Source organism: Carassius gibelio, chromosome B18 (genome assembly GCF_023724105.1).
Source record: "Carassius gibelio isolate Cgi1373 ecotype wild population from Czech Republic chromosome B18, carGib1.2-hapl.c, whole genome shotgun sequence".
NCBI classification, from domain to species: Eukaryota; Metazoa; Chordata; class Actinopteri; order Cypriniformes; family Cyprinidae; genus Carassius; species Carassius gibelio.
The window spans coordinates 9642255-9649254 of NC_068413.1; positions in this window are offsets into that span (position 1 = coordinate 9642255).

Here is a 7000-nt window from a genome sequence, read left to right on the forward strand (position 1 = left end):
TTTTGACACTGTTTGTTCTTTAAGGACCTCTGTGTAACTTTTCTGTAAACTGATGCAAAATAAAATACAATTATGTAAAATTAAATTGTAAAATAAATAAAATAATAAAATTTTAAGTCAGACAGTATTTTATTAAACTTTATACTTTTATTTTTGCAATAATATTTTATGCAATTTGTACTTTTTACTCATTTGCGAGATGCTTTTCTCAAGTTTTACTTGGCCAAAACAGAACCTGAACTTTATTCTGACTATAGGAGTCTTTGATTACACACCTCACTCAGACAAAACAGCAGTGAGAGGCAAATGTTAACTTAAACAGACAATTACCGTGTTGTGGAAAGCTCTCACGTAGCAGGGGTGGAGTGGACTGTCAGCATGTACATATAACGGGAAAAGCAGAAACCCCTTTGAGATCAGGGAGAGGTTCCGTATTACACCCAGAAGTGCCTTACAGATGTCCCAGAGAAGTGTAAGCAGATCCAGGGAGCACATCCTGAAAGAGCCCTCAGACAGGAAACACGGCCAGATGGAACATCCTGTGTCATAAATAGTGAGTGAACTGTGAGCACAATAAAGCTCCACATACACCAAGTTAGATGACTTACAAACAAACTGGTGTGTTTTTTTTTTTGTACGTTTTTTTTATTTATTATTCATGAAAATGATTAGGGCGAGGACTATGAAAATAGCTACATCCTGCTCATGACTTTTTTTGGAGCTAAGCTGTGTAGACAGAAATGTCTTCCTGGGGAAACACTGCAGGATTTATTATATCGAACACATCAATTAAAGGGGGGGTGAAATGTTATTTCATGCATACTGAGTTTTTTACACTGTTAAAGAGTTGGATTCCCATGCTAAACATCGACAAAGTTTCAAAAATTAAGTTGTACGTTTGAAGGATTATTTTTGTTCCAAAAATACCTCTTCCGGTTTGTCACAAGTTTCAGAAAGTTTTTTTCGAGTATGGCTCTGTGTGACGTTAGATGGAGCGGAATTTCCTTATATGGGTCCTAAGGGCACTTCTCCCGGAAGAGCGCGCGCTCCCGTATAGCAGAGCACTGAGAGCACAGACATTCACTGATCAGAGCGAGAGACCAAATTGTCACAAAAGAAGTGTGTTTTTGGTTGCTAGGGCAAGACAACCCTGCACAGATTACCAAAAAAAAAAAAGGACCAGTGGATGGAGTTTATTTTTACAGAGCATCAACGGAGTTGTGCAAGTGTTTTTGTTTGTTCCCTGCATTTCGAAGACGCTTTTTTTACAAACAAGGCCCAGTTTGACGCCGGATTTGCATATTGTTTATTTCTTAAGGATAATGCAGTCCCAACGAAAAAGGGTCACGATCGTGTGTTGGAACCTCAGGCAGTGAGTAAAACTGCTTAAAATATCTCTCTGTTGTTAACTTAGCTATCGGCGCGTGAGCACTTCAAGTAAACAACATGCGATGTTGTCATCAAACTGCACTTTCCACATGTACAGCTTAAAAAAAAAAAAAAGACGACATAAAGTGGAACTTAGTCATTTTCCAAAACCACTAAGCAAATATATACAGTTTCAGTATATACCACATAGAGACGTCGTTGCTGATGCTGCTCTCGTTCAGTTTCAGCCTTTTTGGCTGAAAACTTTTTGGATTATGAAGGATGCAGTACTACTCTATAGGTACTCAAGATTAAAGGCCAAGAAATAAACGTGGGAAAATACATATATATATGTTTGTATGAAAAATATAATAATATAACAATGTAATAATAAGATGTCTTAATAGTCAAACTGTACTTATTCATACAACTCTATACATACCTTGTCCCATGTTTCCACGAATTTGATAATGCTATTGTTATCAAATACTGGTTCATATTACCATATATATATATATATATATATATATATATCTAATTTATTGAATAGATGAGAATAGATTTAAATTATATATGACCAAACTGTTGATATAAGTAAATACTAGTAACTTATTGTTCTCTGTGTTGCATCATCATATTATATAAATGCATCGTACGCTACTGTTTAAAGATTTTGCATAAAATGTATTGATTGATTTAAATAAATGCTTTTATTGAGCAAGGACACATTAAACTGATCAAAAGTGACAGTAAGTACAATTATAATGCTACGATCCTGAAAAGATAATAATAAGTCTTTATTCAAATAATGTTTCCAGACCCAAACATTTGAATGTCGGTGGACAACGCATATTGTGGTCTTTAGGTACATTTTAAATTGTGCAAGACATTTTAGACAGTAGTTTGACCCCGTACAGTAAAAAAAGAAAAAGTAGGCATCTATTTGTGCCTGGATGTCTGAATGTGTGTTTAATTGCTTACAGAGAGCATGTGGTGTTCTGCAGCACTAGAGTTTGGCATGGATGTGCAATGCTCAGCCATTGGTTCAAACATTGGCCTCCTTTCCAAAGGAGAACTAATTTAGTGCAGGCAGGCTTCACAGCCAGCAGTGCTTCACTTCTAACAAGAGCAAGGTGCCTGCAGTGCTCTGATACAACCGTGTGCTTAGCTAAAACAGGAATGACCATGAAGGTCTTTCAAATTGCAGCAGACAGTCAGAGTTGCATTGAAAATGCATTACAGGAAATGAAGCCATTGTAACAGCACACTCAACTTTATATGTAGCAAAGCATTTCTGTACTCTGGAAGCAGATGCTATGTAGTGAATTACGCAAAACTGTATTATACTAATTATTATGCACTTATGTCATTAAAATACTAGTATATCACTCACAAAAAAATATATAGTGCATGCTCTAAACTGTGGTGCTTATGCAGAAGACTTGAATTTGCACCACATCTTGGTTTCAAACCCATGCTTTATCGTAGTTAATTAAGTAGCTTCTGGTTCAGTTTATCTATCCACATCCCAGCACAGCGGCTGCTTGTCTTTGTATGGGCATATTTTATCTCCTCCACTGCCACGCTGTAATATTCCCTTTATTGAGTGCATATCGCCTTTGTTCAGAAATATGAAGGAAAGTCGTGCCTTTGTCTGCGAGAGCCGATGATGAATAACTCCCAGGGCCCATTTGGGGCCTGGCTCGTGTTAACGGCTTGTACGCCTAGATTTTCAGGGCGGCGCTGCTCTTTTCAATTGACGCTCGCCGCAATAAAAGAGCGAACATTATAATAACCCAGCTGAAAGAGACATCGGGTTAGCCGTGCGACAGCACTGGCAGCTATGCACGGGCAGAGTGCCGTGATCCAGCAGGATTATCTGCGGCGGTGGTGTGGCAGGCGCTAAGGGAGAGGGGCTTTTATTATGGAGTGTTTTATTGCTGACGGGGGTAAGACTGGCAGGGGAGGAGATGCAATAAAAGGGAGCTGTAAAATATTGCGCCCTGAGCTTCCAGTTGTCCTGTCGCTTGGAGGAAGAATTACAGTGCAGTTGTGGGGGGGATTGAAGGAGGGCATGTGTATCTTGTCTATGAGTTTAATGTGCATATACAAACAAGTGGGGCTATATATGTGTGTGTGCATGTGTGCTGGGTATCAGGCAGAAAGCCGAAGTAGGTGTTAATATTGGAGTTAGGCCTCTGGAATATAATAACAATCCTGAAATATCTTTACCTGTGGCGTTGCGAGATATGTTGCAATGACCCAAACCTCATTTCGGTTTCACTTCAGACACACACACACACATTCCGCATTGTATGTGTGGAAGATACTGAGCCCTGCTGAAAAATAACTACATGGTGTTTTAGTATATGGTGGCATGTTTGTTGCTGGTTGACCAGCTAAAGACCTGCTTAGACCACCTAGAAACCAGCTGCCATGTTCCAAAACACAGCTACCACCCTAAGCTGGGTTTTCCAGCACGTCGAACTGGCTGGCATTTTAACACCCTGTCACCTCTGTTTTAGGACTTAAAAAGGCCTGGCTATAATTAAGTGACCCAAATATCTTGCATCAATCTGCAGTGTAGGGGCGTTAGTGGACCCATGCGTGAAATGTAAGAGAGCAATAAATCAGTTTAATGCATGTTACATTGAGTATATACTGAAGCGCTGTGACTGAGTAAATCAAAATAATAGTGACACATTTGCTTGCTGGTTAGTTCAGGCTCATCACTCCCCGTCACACTTTTGTTTGTGTGTGTGTGCGCGAGCATGGAACTTGGAACTTCATGAATATTAATTAGGCAAGGTGATTAGTCTGTCTAGAAGGTTGTTAAATAGCGTGCGACAGTGGGATTCTGGAAGTAAAAATTAGCAAATTTGTTTTGATTGGCATTGTTTCACTCTTAACTTTTTGTCTGATTTACAAATGCTTTTTTAATTTAAATCAATATTTTTAATGTTGTGATTCACCTCATACCTGGTTGGTTTTGTTCATGGCTTATAATCTGTAAACAAAATTTGTTTTTTAATAAATGGAAAAATACTTCCAGAAGCAAGGCCGCTGTAAAAGTGGGCGGGCACAATTGAACTCTGTAACATCACTGTAAGAAAATGTATATTAAGTTCATCTTTGCTGGGCTTGTTCTCACCTTACACTAACCAACAAGTGTATAATACAGTATCCCTTCTGTCACGAGTGCATAGAAATTAATAGGTTGCCGTTATTCTGTCTGTGTGTGTGGCATGGTGTGTGATAGAGAGTTTGCGCGAGAGGGCATGTTTGCTGCTCTCTCTCTCTGCATCTCTTATTACTGCTGTTTTGGCAGCTCACTGTGGGTAATGGACGCCGAGCTGTCAGGGAAATTTGTAGCTGTCTGCTTTACAGGGGCTCTCCATTCCAATCAGCAGCTGTCAGCCCGGGCCCGGGTGGATATTAATGACGGCCACTAACTGCCTCGCAAATTCTCCACACTATTTGGGAGCTGGCATGAAATAGGGTTGTGCTTTCTCAGTGCGCTGCGGTAGACTAATGGAGAGGGCTCAGATATCTCACTGCACCATAGACACAAGCTCTAAAAACTCTAGCCAGCCACAGTCTCGCTCTTTCTGAGGGATTAGCACTGCCACTGAAGGCTAAGGTGCCTCTTTAGTGGGTATTTACAGGTGAGGCCTGTTGCCCCCATAATTCTGCCCTCATTAATTGTCATGTACGACACAGTATGTAATAGCTATAATTGGGTAATGATCGTAAATAAAGCTCAGCTGACTGGGACGTAGGAGGATAAACTAATAGAAATGTTCAGCCGAGGCAATAAACGTATGCCAGACGAAGAGAGCATGTGTGGGCTGAGTGGAAAACATGGAGCGCATTTGCTTTTAAAGAGACTTTTGGGAGCAGCTGACCAATAAATCCTTCAGGCCAAAAGGGCAAGGGTGGGCAGAGGCCGCAGCTTGTTTATGTGGTTGGTCCCAGCATGTGGGAAAAAATGGCATGGGAGATGGATCGAGCATGTGATAGGACACCTGAGAATCTGCTGATGATGACCAGATATCCCCTGTCTGTCACAGTCACTTCCTGTTTGGAACTGGTTTGTCACATTTACAAGGAACTACTGGGTAAAGCCATGTAATTTCAGTCATCAGTAATGTCAAGGTGAAACCCTACATTATCTCTTGAGACCGCAAAGGAATATTAAAGGTCACATCAAAATGCAAACCTGTTTTATCACGCCGTAGAATCTCTGTTTTGATTTCACACAACCTCTTTTTTTTTACTCCGTTCTTTCAGTTCTATTTTATCGACTGATCTGCTGCATGCCGTTCAGCTTTGTTCTGCTTTATCTTTCATCTCTACTCTGTCAGGCGTCACTCATCCGAAGCCTTGCAGTGCAATTAAGACTAATGCCAGTGGCCATTACACATTCCTGACCTGTGACAGCCACTTATTATACACTTACCAGGTCTATCAAACCGTTGTCTTAAGATTTATTTCCTAGTCTCACTCTGGGGGAAATGCCAGATGATGTCTTTCACTTTCCTCAGACTCAAAGCAAGCCAAATTGTAAAATTTAAGCTGTACTTGTTGGTAATCTTAGCTGTTAGTGTCTGTTTAAGCAATATAATGAAAACGAGCTCTTGTACGGAACACAGCTGTGATTCGGCCAAAGGTATTGCAGTATGCGGTCACATTTTATTTTAATGTCCAGTTCTCACTAGTAACTAACCATTGATTATGACTTTTGCCTCCTAATTTCCTGCTTATTAATATTTAGTAAAGTTGTTAAGTAAGGATGTAGAATATGGTCATGCAGAATATAAATTCTAATAAACAGCCAATATGTTAATAATAGGCATGCTTATAAACAAGAAGTTTATAGTGGGAATTGGTCCCTATAATAAAGTGTTAACCTGCATTCTTGCTTTTAAAAAGTTTTATACAGAACAAAATCTGATTCATGTTTTTATATAACTGTTTTTAAGAAAGCGTCCTGTAGAGTATTGATTGTTGACATACTGTCAGTTTAGTCACTTTTTGCAGGTAACTATAATATATTATCATTGTCATTGAATCATTCAACTATTTTTTTTTTTTTTAAACACTGATTTGTTCAGAAAATAAGTGGCTGGCTAAATCCAAAATCACATATTCTCTGAATGGGTACTTGTTTTGAACAAGTAATTACTTTGTGATAAAAGTACGTTCTATATGGTATAAATGTGTGTGTTATTAATATAATCGGGAGCACATAATACATTCATCATGTCATTCTTATGTGACTTACAGTGTTCTCTTTGTGTTCATCAGATGAGCACTATACAATTTCTCCAGAAGCAGCAGGTCATCTTGGTACATACTGTTTTGTGAATACTGTGAATTCGGACATACAACTCTTTTCACATTCTGTTTTTGCCTACTATACAGTAGATAAGTTTGCATATTCAAATGCAGTCACCATCTTTTTGAGTGAGATATTGAAACATTAGTTCAACTGATTCATTCAAAAACATTGATGAAACAAGTGACAGTCTTTATGAGTGAGTCCCTGAATTCTTCGCTCAACCAGTTTGTTCAAAATCACAAATTAGTTTAGAATTGAAACAAGGAATTTATTCACTCAAACAAATTTTTC